Source organism: Magnolia sinica, chromosome 5, assembly GCF_029962835.1.
Source record: "Magnolia sinica isolate HGM2019 chromosome 5, MsV1, whole genome shotgun sequence".
Classification (NCBI taxonomy): domain Eukaryota; kingdom Viridiplantae; phylum Streptophyta; class Magnoliopsida; order Magnoliales; family Magnoliaceae; genus Magnolia; species Magnolia sinica.
In genome coordinates, this window is record NC_080577.1 from 106,133,455 (window position 1) to 106,145,223 (window position 11,769).

The 11,769-nt window shown below is 39.7% G+C and overlaps 1 long non-coding RNA gene across 2 annotated transcripts; it reads left to right on the forward strand.

Annotated features, from left to right (window-relative positions):
* The first annotated feature begins 10,090 nt into the window (after window positions 1-10,090).
* LOC131247422 (uncharacterized) lies at window positions 10,091-11,274 on the forward strand. 2 transcript variants are annotated; one of them, XR_009171724.1, is made up of 4 exons: window positions 10,091-10,526; window positions 10,616-10,704; window positions 10,853-11,029; window positions 11,133-11,274. It is a non-coding gene; the product is annotated as an uncharacterized LOC131247422 (long non-coding RNA). The 2 variants fall into 2 exon arrangements; XR_009171723.1 differs by having other exon boundaries at window positions 10,853-11,274.
* Window positions 11,275-11,769: the final 495 nt, after the last annotated feature.

Sequence of the window (11,769 nt, forward strand, 5' to 3'; positions counted from 1 at the left end):
TAGCCAAGATCTAGTAAGCTTCTTCACAGAATCAACAGAACAACACAATGCATCTGTTGTATGCATTTACTTTACTTTTTTTTTTTCTATATTTTGTTATATACCATGTGTTCTTCTATACCATGGTCAGTGAAATGTATTTTGTTATATACCATGGTCTTCTATACTCATGATTCATTTAGGTGCACTTATGGAATTTTGGCCTTGAAGGATGTAAGCTTGCTAATCTTCGATTGGTTATCAATCATTCAACAGAAATGCCATTGCAGCTAATGCATGGATGGCCTAGATTGCACCTGCTTGCTTTCACTTCTTTTCTTTTAATGTGTGTAGCCCACATTGACCTCCATATGGTACTTAAAATAATTATACCTAAAACCTCCGAATTGACTTGCTATGGCCCACCTGAGATCGTAGTGCCCATGTGGATTTCTTGCTGATATTTCATATCAAATTTTAACAGGGTGGATATTGGGACCAACGAATAGTTGCTTTTGGATGTATTGATAAATACCTTGACACAAATAAGCTCAGAGTAAGTTTTAGCTACTCTTACCTATTAACATTTGATATCTCTCTTTTTAAAATTTTTTTTTTTAAAATTTTAAATGCAGTATCGTAAGTTTTCATTCACTAACTTTCTTATGACGCATCTAATGATGAGTAAAATACTCCGGTTTTGTCTGTATATCTTGATACAATATGTCACACCCCAAACCCGGAAATCGAATTCATAGGAATCTCGATCGTCGAACCCGGTGCCAATAGGCTCCGTAGTACCCCATTCTTGGCTCCCAGCGTTCATACGTTAGGTTTCAATCATAGGATCCTACAAGGAGGATTTTCCAACGTACATTTGTATCATAAGAAGAAGAACCACAAGTATACCCAAATCATAAAGGCAACATCATCATCACATATCCACTAATATAATCATTTGAATACAATGCTGAAAGGGTAATACATATATCAAAATCAAAGCTTCAAAAGACAGCTGCACACTCCAAGCTCAACGCTGCTGCAACCTAATGCCACCTACATGCATCTATCGTGCATAAGCTTATAGAAAGCTTAGAGGGTAGTGAAATTGTGTGCACAAGGTAAGTGTCAATTATACCATAAAGCCCATAAATCATACATCATCGGAATAATCAAAAATACTGACAAGATCATGAATCATACGATATCAGAGTAAGTGGAAATATACTGGTAAGTCCGTGAGTCATATAATATTAGAATATGCAATATAGATCAACAATACAAATGAGGAGTCATAAAGAGCCAAATATCAGATGCAAAGGGTACAATGCAATATGTAAATCCTGCTAAGTTCGTCTAAGCCATATAAATATAGAAAACATAACGACCCAAAATGCCATATGAATGCGGATGCAATATGCAATGAAATGACCAAGCTAGAGTGTGAGGTCGGGATGATAGTACGTAGTATCGTAGGCTACGGGGTCCATCACAAGGGACTTCTATCCAAACCAGTCCCATACTTAAATTTGGATAGTCAGACTCAATGTGGTAAACTCCTGGTCTCAGGTTAGTCGTGCACCCAACCGAAATCCTAGTCATGCGAAGGTACATGTAACAAATAGTTGCGCACCACCAGCCCGAGTGAATGAATGAATGAATGAATATGCAATTCATGCTCAATAAGTCCACATATCAGTACAGTTCCATCATCGGGGTCTAGTATACTCCACGCCACCTGCCGCCCCATCAAGCGCACAACTGGGTAAGTGGAAGAGACGTCATTATCTTCCTGGCCAGTAGTCTGCCAATACCTACCCGGCTCGTCGATAGCGGACCCATTCCTCGAGCTGGTCAAACTCAGCCTAGCTATGCCTACTCCCTCGGGCGGGGAAGGCCACACCCCCTCCCAACCGACTATAGCACAGTGGGAGACGGGGCCTCTTGGTATTCGACACTCAGGCGCTCATATATATCCACTCAGTCTCGACGTTGGGGCGTCCTCTGGTACCAAGAGGGTTTTAGAGGTTTTCACCCAGGGCCATCTATGGCATCCCGATGCTCAAACAGATTTTCGGTGTCCCATCTAGCCATCCACGATATGCCTGTGGAGGCTACGGCCCTGATGTCGCTAGGGCGTACAGTAATCATAAGTCATAATACAAGATGCATGAGTCATACAATCTAGTCACGCATCAGTCATGTGTATACCGTGCGCTCACATGAGATAACCTCCGCCTATCAGGGAGTCTCATAACAATCTGCCCAATGACATATGCAATTGTCAACCACACATCATAACAAACATGCAGATGATGCGTATGGGCATGTATCATGATGCTATGCTGTCACATACTCATAATCGATATTGATAACCGGCACTGATAATTGGCATTGACAATCGGCCTCGACAAGCAGAATCGATAATCAACCTAACAAAGGGCCGAAGGGAAGGTCATAATGAGGACATTTAACCATCATTGCCTATTAATGTGGACATTCAACCAACATTGCTCCCAAGGAGTGGCCCTCGTGAGGCCAAACTTATAATGGGCCTAATCACATAGGCCTCATATATACATCGAATAGGCCGCACCAATTGGGCCTTACATACATTGCAATGGGCCATAACCCATGGGCCTCTCATGCCTCATAATAGGCCTCATAACATGGGCCTCATTTATATATATATATTAAGGTGGGCCTCAAAAACGGGTCTCATAGGCATCAAGGTGGGCCTCAACAACGGGCCTCATACACATCAAGGTGGGCCTCAACAACGGGCCTCAAACACATCAAGGTGGGCCTCAACAACGGGCCTCATACACATCAAGGTGGGCCTCAACAATGGGCTTCACACACATCAAGGTGGGCCTCAACAATGGGCCTCATACACATCAAGGTGGGCCTTAACAATGGGCCTCATGCACATCAAGGTGGGCCTCAACAATGGGCCATAAACATATCAAAGTGGGCCTTAACAATGGGCCTCATACACATCAAGGTGGGCCTCAACAATGGGCCATAAACATATTAAAGTGGGCCTTAACAATGGGCCTCATACACATCAAGGTGGGCCTCAACAATGAGCCATAAAACATATCAAAGTGGGCCTTAACAATGGGCCTCATACACATCAAGGTGGGCCTCAACAATGGGCCATAAACATATCAAAGTGGGCCTTAACAATAGGCCTCATACACATCAAGGTGGGCCTCAACAATGGGCCATAAACATATCAAAGGTGGGCCTCACAGATCTGAATAGATGGATGGCTTAGAGAAACACATGCATCAAGGTGGGGTCCACGTTCCCTTATTGGACCGACAGAGTGGATAACACTTACATCACAGTGTGCTGCACCCACCACCTTCCAAATACAGACAGTGTGGGTATAAGATACTTGCATCAAGGTGGGTCCCACGTGAGGCCCATCAGATATAATATATATATCAACGTGAACCCACCACATATATAATATAATATTATATACAATATATTATATAAATACATCAACGTGGGTCCCATATGGGGCCCACCACGTTCATATATATATAAAATACATATATATATATAATATAATAATATATATTTATTATATAAATAGAGTCCAACATCCATACATAGATGTTGGACAGATGGTTGGATTAGAGTACATCCATCAAGGTGGAACCCACATCTAGGGATGGACGATGTGGATATAATAAATACATTAAGGTGTGGCCCATCATCCAGATTTGCTGGCCGGTGCAAATACACCACGTACATCAAGGTGTGGTCCACCAGAACTTGCTGACATCAATCACACCAGCCGCTATTGGTGTGTGGTATGCCAACCAATCCACTTCCAAATAACAGGTGGGTCCCACATGGGGCCCACCATAACGTTGATTTTCTATCCAATCTTTTGATAAGGTAACACAGACCCGTATGAAGAGGAAAAACAAATTTCATAATGATACAAAACTTCTAGACCCAGAAAAGGGTTTCAATGGTAGACGTTCAACACCACTGTTTCCTGCTGTGTGGGCCACCCCAAGTGATAATCTAATTCGTTCACCGTCTTGGTCACCTCGAATGGGGTTAAATAGACTCTGATTAGGACTGGTTTGGATGACAAGGGACTCCAAAGAGGGCCCTAGAGTGTTTCAACAGATGGGCATCAATACCCTTAGTACGGCCCACTCGAGACTCATATTTGCCTCAAAATTTGGCACATGGTCTGAAATTATAAGGAGGAGATGGTGGACGGTGTGGATTAAACAAATTCATCATGGTGAGGTCCACGTGTGGTGGCAACCTAGTAAGGTTTCCACCCTCACCGTCACTGGACAATTGAGTCCAGGGACTTATTTTTTTTCTTCTTCTTATCTTTCTTCCTTTATTTTTATTTTATTCTACTATGTGGGGCCCACTAGTAGATAATCCATTCCGTCTATTATATCGACCAACTCTTTATGAACCAAAGGAGTCTAATAATGGATAGGTCCACTACTTGTACACACAACAGTAGGTATTAGAAAATTCCAACAGTGGGACTTTGTTTCCCTCGGTGCGGCCCACTAAGAACTAAGATTTGTCTCATTTTTTGACTCATAGCCTAAAACTACATGGGGAAGGTGATGGACGTCATGGATTAAACAAATACATCAAGGTGGGGTCCATGGTTGGGACGTCCCCACCCTACATCCGCATGGTTGACGTGAGGGGTGCTCTCACTACCACCATCGGTTATGGTGTGGTTCACCTTATGGTTGGATCGAGTAGATTTTTGGGCTTCAGAGCTAAAATGTGCCAGAAAATAGACGTATGGTGTGGATCTAAGAAATACATCAATATGGGTCCCATGAGTGAAAACTTCAAACCTCACATGCAAAAAAGCAAGAAATAACGTGGGTAACCCAGCCCTTAACATTTGTGGTATGGCCCACCTGGGATTCGGATTAGTTTCATTTTTTGGCTCAACGCCTAAAATGATCTGCGAAATTAGATGAATGGCATGGATTTAATTTATACATCAAGGTGGGGCCTACATGAGCAGCCCACCCCAAGTTTGGAATCAAGCTGATATCTGTTTTTGGTTGTTGGACGGTACACCTCACCGTCAGTTCATACTTCACTATCTAGCCACATCCAGCGTCCTTGGACGCTGGACGGTTTGGGTAACACATATATATAAGGTGGGCCCCACCTACAAACGTGCTACAGGTGGGCTACCAAATGGCTGGATGGTGTAGATAAGACACACATCAAGGTGGGGTCCATCCGAGTGGGCCACATGGCCACATCATCACACCAAAGATATGAAAGAGAGAGAGAGAGTGAGAAAGACCGAGTGATGGAGGGACCCCGGCACTATGGGCCCTCCCTTCCATACATCAAAACATATATCAAGTGGGTCCCATTACATGTGGGCCCACCGATCAAAATCAACGGTGGAGATCCTTTCTCCACCAAAATTCAAGGTCTAGATGACCCTATTCATATGAGAAAATAAACATCATGATGGGGTCCATGGAAAATGGCCCCATCATGGAATGATCATGAGGATCAAGGTGGGCCATCGGCCACACCTAAGGTCCAAAGTGAGATCCATACCATTAATCGGTAGGCCTCACTTGGGTCATCATCAAAACATTAAATCTAGGTAAATGAGGCACCCACCGTTTGATCTTCTTGGTTCGATAGCATGCCGATCTCCTTGTGTCCCTCTTTGATGGAAGATGATGAGAGATGAAGGGTTAGGATGAAGGATTTTAGGGGAGGAAGTGGGCCACACACAACTCACTTTTCTCACTTGGGATAGCTTGGACGTGCACCTCTCTTGCTTAGGAGAATGGGAGAGAGAGAGATGAGAGAGAGAGGTTGTAGGAGAGAGGGATGGGTGTGATGGGTGAAAAGGTGAGTGATGGGTGATGTGTACTTTGACATATGAGGGATGGGTTGCTTTTGAAAAGGCCAAGCTATATGTCCTAGAGGGGGGGTGAATAGGACAATGCCAAATAAAACTTATAACAGCGGAAATAAAAAGAAAATGATAGCCAAAGTAAATCACAAAGCAGCAAATTAAAATAACCTCAAAATTCAGATCTTGAGAGGTTGATACAAACGTTGTTCTAAGGACAACCTTACACCAAAAACCAGAGTTTATGGTAGGACAACCTTATTTCTAGAAAGATCTTTGTATCAAATCTCAAATCGAAGAGGAATACATAATTAAATACAAACTGAATAAATTGTAATTAAAAATGTATTGTTCTAGGGACAGCCATACACCATAAAAATGGCAGGGCAACCTTGCTGGAACAACTTTCAAAAGAAATTGAAAATCAAGCTAATAAAGGAATAGCAGAAAATAAATTCTAAGCTATTACAACATTCTCACAAAGCTTGAATTAAATAATTACAACATTCACCACCATACATACATCCCACAAAAATTAATTAAAGATTAGAAGAATAAATCAACCACAACACAAGGGTTTATAGTGGTTCGCCTATGTGTTCACCAACTATTATACAACAGCCACACAAAATACTACTCCACTCCTAATATCCTCACACAGGGGATATTAGCGTTCACTAAAAATAGGTTTTCCCAGGTTCACCCAAAACCTTTACAATTGTGTCTTTGTCTGTGGGCTTACACAATTAAAAAACCCCACTTCTGAGTTTTCCTGGCTCTCCTCAGAAAACCAAAACAACAAGATTTTTCTAGCAAATCTTGAAAGAAACCAAAATAGAAAGGGATTTACAATTAAATGTAAAATACCTGATTATCTCCTTCGTTATAGCAGCCCGGTAGAACCAAATCAAAGTAGATGATTGAATGTCCAAGTTCAATGTCCAGTACTCGTTTACAATGGTTCTAATTCTAATAGATTTTAAATTAAACCAAATAGGGCTTGCCTTAATTGATTTTGATTCCAATGAAAGGGAATAATAATTCCTCTTATCAAATCAGATTGGAATAGTAGAAACAAAATCAATTAAATAAAGCTAAGGAAAGAGAATATTAAATAAGCACACTTAGCTTAGATGGAGCACAGAATTATCTCTCAGAAGTTCGACGAAGATTGGCTTGAATGAATTAATTAAATCGATGATTTCTTCTGAGATTCATGCACTATTTATAAGTGAGAAGATCGGGTCTTCGACTGGTCTAGAGAGCTCTTCGACTAGTTGAAGCAATAACAGATATTTGAAAAATCCGGCGGGATATGCTTTGACCATTCTACGACTGGTCGAAGCTCTCCTACGACTGGTCGTAAGTCACCTACGACTGGTCGTAGCTCTCCTTCGACTGGTCGTAGGTCCTGAAAAACTTCGCTAGAATTCGAGTCGAAGATGTTCGACTGGTCGAAGATGCAGTCGACACTGTTCCTACGACTGGTCAAACAGATTCCTGGACTAGTCGAAGCCTAACAGATTTCATTCGGAATTTGTAACAAACTCACGACTGATCGAGGAATTTCTTAGACTGGTCGAAGCAAGTCTAGGACTAGTTGAAGAAGGCCTAGGACTAGTCGAAGAACAGGCCAAACACATGTAAAATAAACATTCGGCTTATGTATCCGAAATGACCTACTTCTAAGGTCAACCTATGGTCAATCAAACCTCAATCATGAAGTAAAGGACATTGAAACATTCGGAACAAGTGACCTTGAAGTATGAGCCTTGAAGTCTTGATGAGTTCAATCTTGAAATCTTGATGTAGCTCAATCTTGAAAGGGTCTTGAGTTCTTTACCAACTGCCTTGTACTCTTCTTGAAGTCTTGCAGCTTGAGTCTTGTCTTATGAGCTGTTCTTTCATTCAAGATTGATTCTTGTACTTGTGAGCTTTGCTTGATGTGAGCTTAGCTTGTTCATGAATGTTGATCCTTGAGATAGCTTCACTTATGCAAGTTATATATAACATAACAGTGATTTTGGCACCACAAATTTGACAACAGACAGGGATATAAACTATAGCACTTACAGCTTTGACTTTGGGGTTGCTTAGGGATAGGGTTTTGTACTTGACATGAGAGGTGATTGATGGGAGTGATTGATGGGACTGATTTGACATGTTGTAGAGCTTCTCTTGGGATTGCAAATGTGCGACATTTTTTCAAACTAATTGCGGGCCCACATCTCCTAGCCCGGGTATCGCCTCGGCGCGTAATACGCGGTGTCAGAACCATGGCGATGATGCAGTCGCAATGGTACAAGTCTCGGATTGAGTCAGCTCAGATCTATGGAATACGACTTAGGGTCACGCGCAAATGTCGATCATAGGTCGCGGGTTGTTGGAATTCTTCTGAAAAGATCACGGGAGTTGATAGAATAGTACGAACTAGGATATGGGCCTTACACAATATGTCTGACTTGCTCTCATCTCTTACATATCTTGAAAGAAGCTATGATGCAGTGTTTTGCAGATAAAAAATATATACTTCTATCTGAAATTGGTGTAATCAACCTGCAGTCTTTAGTTTCATTAGTGAAATTCAAGCTGGAAACATCTATTAGTTGAGAAGTGTTAAACTGTTAATCAAAGATTCAAAATCTATGACATTAAAAGAAATTCTCTGTCTCTATCTTTATATAGCTTATTGATGATATAGTTTTAGGTATCTGCCCCCTTTGTGATGTGTTTGTTTATGTAATCATGTGAGTGTCTATCTTCATGTGTTTGTTTCGCTGTGGACCGTGGACTGTATTTCAACATTTTTCTGTTGGGATTTAATACAAGCTATTGATGGATGTTGAGTGGCACATCACCTATGTTTCATTATGTGATTTGTGTGTGTTCTTTGAGTAGGTTGTGCAAGTGCACATTGCTTTTCTCATGCTTTTAATGTCAATTGCAGCCTCATCTAATTTTCTCAGTAGAGATTGGAAATAGGGAGCTAAAGTGATCATTAAATGCTTCACAGGACATTTTTGTTTTGGTCAAGAGTTCATTCTTGGTTTCTTTTGAGCAAAAAATTTCAGACTATAGAGACTTCTATTCTTGTTTTTTTCTTTTTTTCTTTTTTTTGTTTTGGTCAAGAGTTCATTCTTTTAGAGCTCATCTTGGAAAGAGTTCATTCTTTTATCTAGCTTTCAATATCCCTTGTTGGTCTTTTTTGCAATTTTAGTTTGGGATCTCCAGTAGCTATTTGCAATGGTTTTTCTCACATTTGCAAAGCTGCTTCTGAGAGTGTTTGGGTGTGGGAATTAGATGTCATTATTAGTAATTAGGATTAAAGTCTGCATTAGTGTATTGTTTTTTTAAATTTTAAATTTTTATACAAGTTAAGATCCCTGGAATGCTGGTTTTTTCTTGCAATGCCAGGGAGGAGTCTCACATGTGTACTTTGTTTGTAACAGTGTAGTTATCAATGTAGTGTTGTTATTATGTGGTGTAATCTTTTTGGTTTTCCTATTTATGAATTGTAGTAGAATTTAAATTTAGATAATCCTACTGCTGTGTTTGGATGCATGCAAGATTTCAATTGTCATTATTCACTTTAAACACGAATTAATTCAATAATTCATCCCAAAGCACTCTCAGCATGTTTTCTGGCTCACGGTTTTCTCATTTGCTGGGAGGGCTTTCTCATTGTTGGGGGGCCATGAGGGGAAGTCAGATGGCTAAGATCATCCCATCAGTATGATTTTGGGTATATGCTCCATCCATTTGGGACTACAGATTATGCAGAATCGAATGGAGTGTGAGCGTTGGTTTCCATGGTTGCGTGTTTCTTCTCAGATGGTGTTAGGGTGCATTTAGAAAGTCCCTGATTAGCTAAATTATATTTCATGTATGTTGTATGAAATAGAATATAAAAACTAGTGGTTCTTTCCAAGATAAGCTCTAATAGAATGAACTCTTGACCAAAATAGAAAAAATAGAATTTAGCTAATCTCATGTGTGTATTGTTTTGGAAAGAACCACTAGTTTTGATATTCTTTTAGAGCTTCTCTCTTCTACATGGGTCAGTTCACTTCAATTTTAAAATGAAAATTCTAATTTGGAACTGGATCTGGTCCCTTTCTGGTTACTTGAGTGTGAATTTCACACAATTTTGCTTCGTGCACTACATCTTGACTCATGTGTTTATTTTCTCATTTGAGTTTTCTGTTATCTATAGAGTTTTTCAGCGGTAGTGGGTCCGAATGGAAGTGGTAAAAGCAACATCATAGATGCAATGCTCTTTGTATTTGGGAAACGAGCTAAGCAGGTAAGCTCCATTTATATGTGGGAATCTAATCAGGGTCGACATTGTTGGTTTATCTAGTGCTTAGAAACCTGTAGAATGGACTAGTTTAACGAGTTTTAGAATCTGATAAGACTTCACATTGTTGACTTGGTTTGAGTTAAGGAGGTAACTTGATATTTTACTTTGAGACAAGTTAGTAATCATCCAATGATTGTTGCATGCCACTGTGAATGTAAAGGGTGAAAATTTTAGGGAGACAGTAATCTAAAAAGCAAATTTTGGGGTCGTTCAATCCAGCTTGATCCTATTGGTCTTGTAACTCTTGAGTTTGATGATGGTGAAGTTTTTCAGTGGAGCAAGGTATGAAAATCATGAATGAAAATAGTAACATTTGTTTCCTCATAGGGTTCAAGCTGAAATATGTATTTGTTTTTTATTTTTTCTTTCAGGTCACAGCTTTTGTGTTCTACCAATCACCAATCACCAAAACTCAGACAGTGCAGGCGTTTCTGTTTCCATTCAGGAGATAATTAATATGGTGAGACCATTCCTTTTGTGTCAATTTCATTCCTCTTTGAATTTTATTAATTCATTAAGAAAAAAATGGTCACACATGATGCACTTTTTTCACTGTCTTTTTTTCCCTAATAGTCATTTCAATTTATGAATGCCATGACTATTTGTAGGATGATGGAACATATGAAGCTATTGCAAGAAGTGACTTTGTCATTACTAGAGTTGTATTTCGAGACAACTCTTCAAAGTACTACATAAATGACCATGGAAGTAATTTTACAGAGGTCACTAAAAAATTAAAAGGAAAATGAGTGGACTTGGACAACAATCGGTTTCTGATTCTTCAAGTAGGTGATGGGCTAATGGCTGAAAAGGGCCTATTTACTTGTGAAAAAATACCATACCATCAAAATCTATCTTCTCTTTCATTCTTTATCATGAAAATTTTAGGGTGAAGTTGAGCAAATTTCTCTAATGAAGCCAAAGGCCAGGATGAAGGATGTACCTGGCCATATGAGAGTGCACACCGACTCACCAAGATTTGTATTTTCAGCATTATTGTAATTGTAATTGATTGAATGAAGGATTGTAATTGATTATAATTGAATGAATGAATGATTGTAATTTATTGTAATCGAATGAATGAATGAATGATTATGCAGGTGGTAATTGAATGAACAAATTATTATAATAATTTCTTAAATGTTGAAAATAGCTACGGATATTGACCGTAGCTGGTAATCTGACAACCATAGCCATTATTAAATTTAGCATATTGCTACGGATCCAACACTACTTTTAGCTACAAATAATATCCATAGCTATATGTACTTTTCGCTACATAAATAATTGCTACAGATTATATCTGTAGCTATTGTAATCTATGTCTACGGATTAAATCCGTAGCCATAGGTTCAAGACCTATTGTTACGGCACCTACGACTACGGTCGTGCTACGGACTAAAACCGTAGCCATAAATCTATGGCTACAGATTTTATCCGTAGCGTTTGCCTAATTTTTTGGTAGTGAGGGTTTCAAGCAAAAAAGATTTATAGTTAAAAAACCCACCAAACAATCATAAACCTT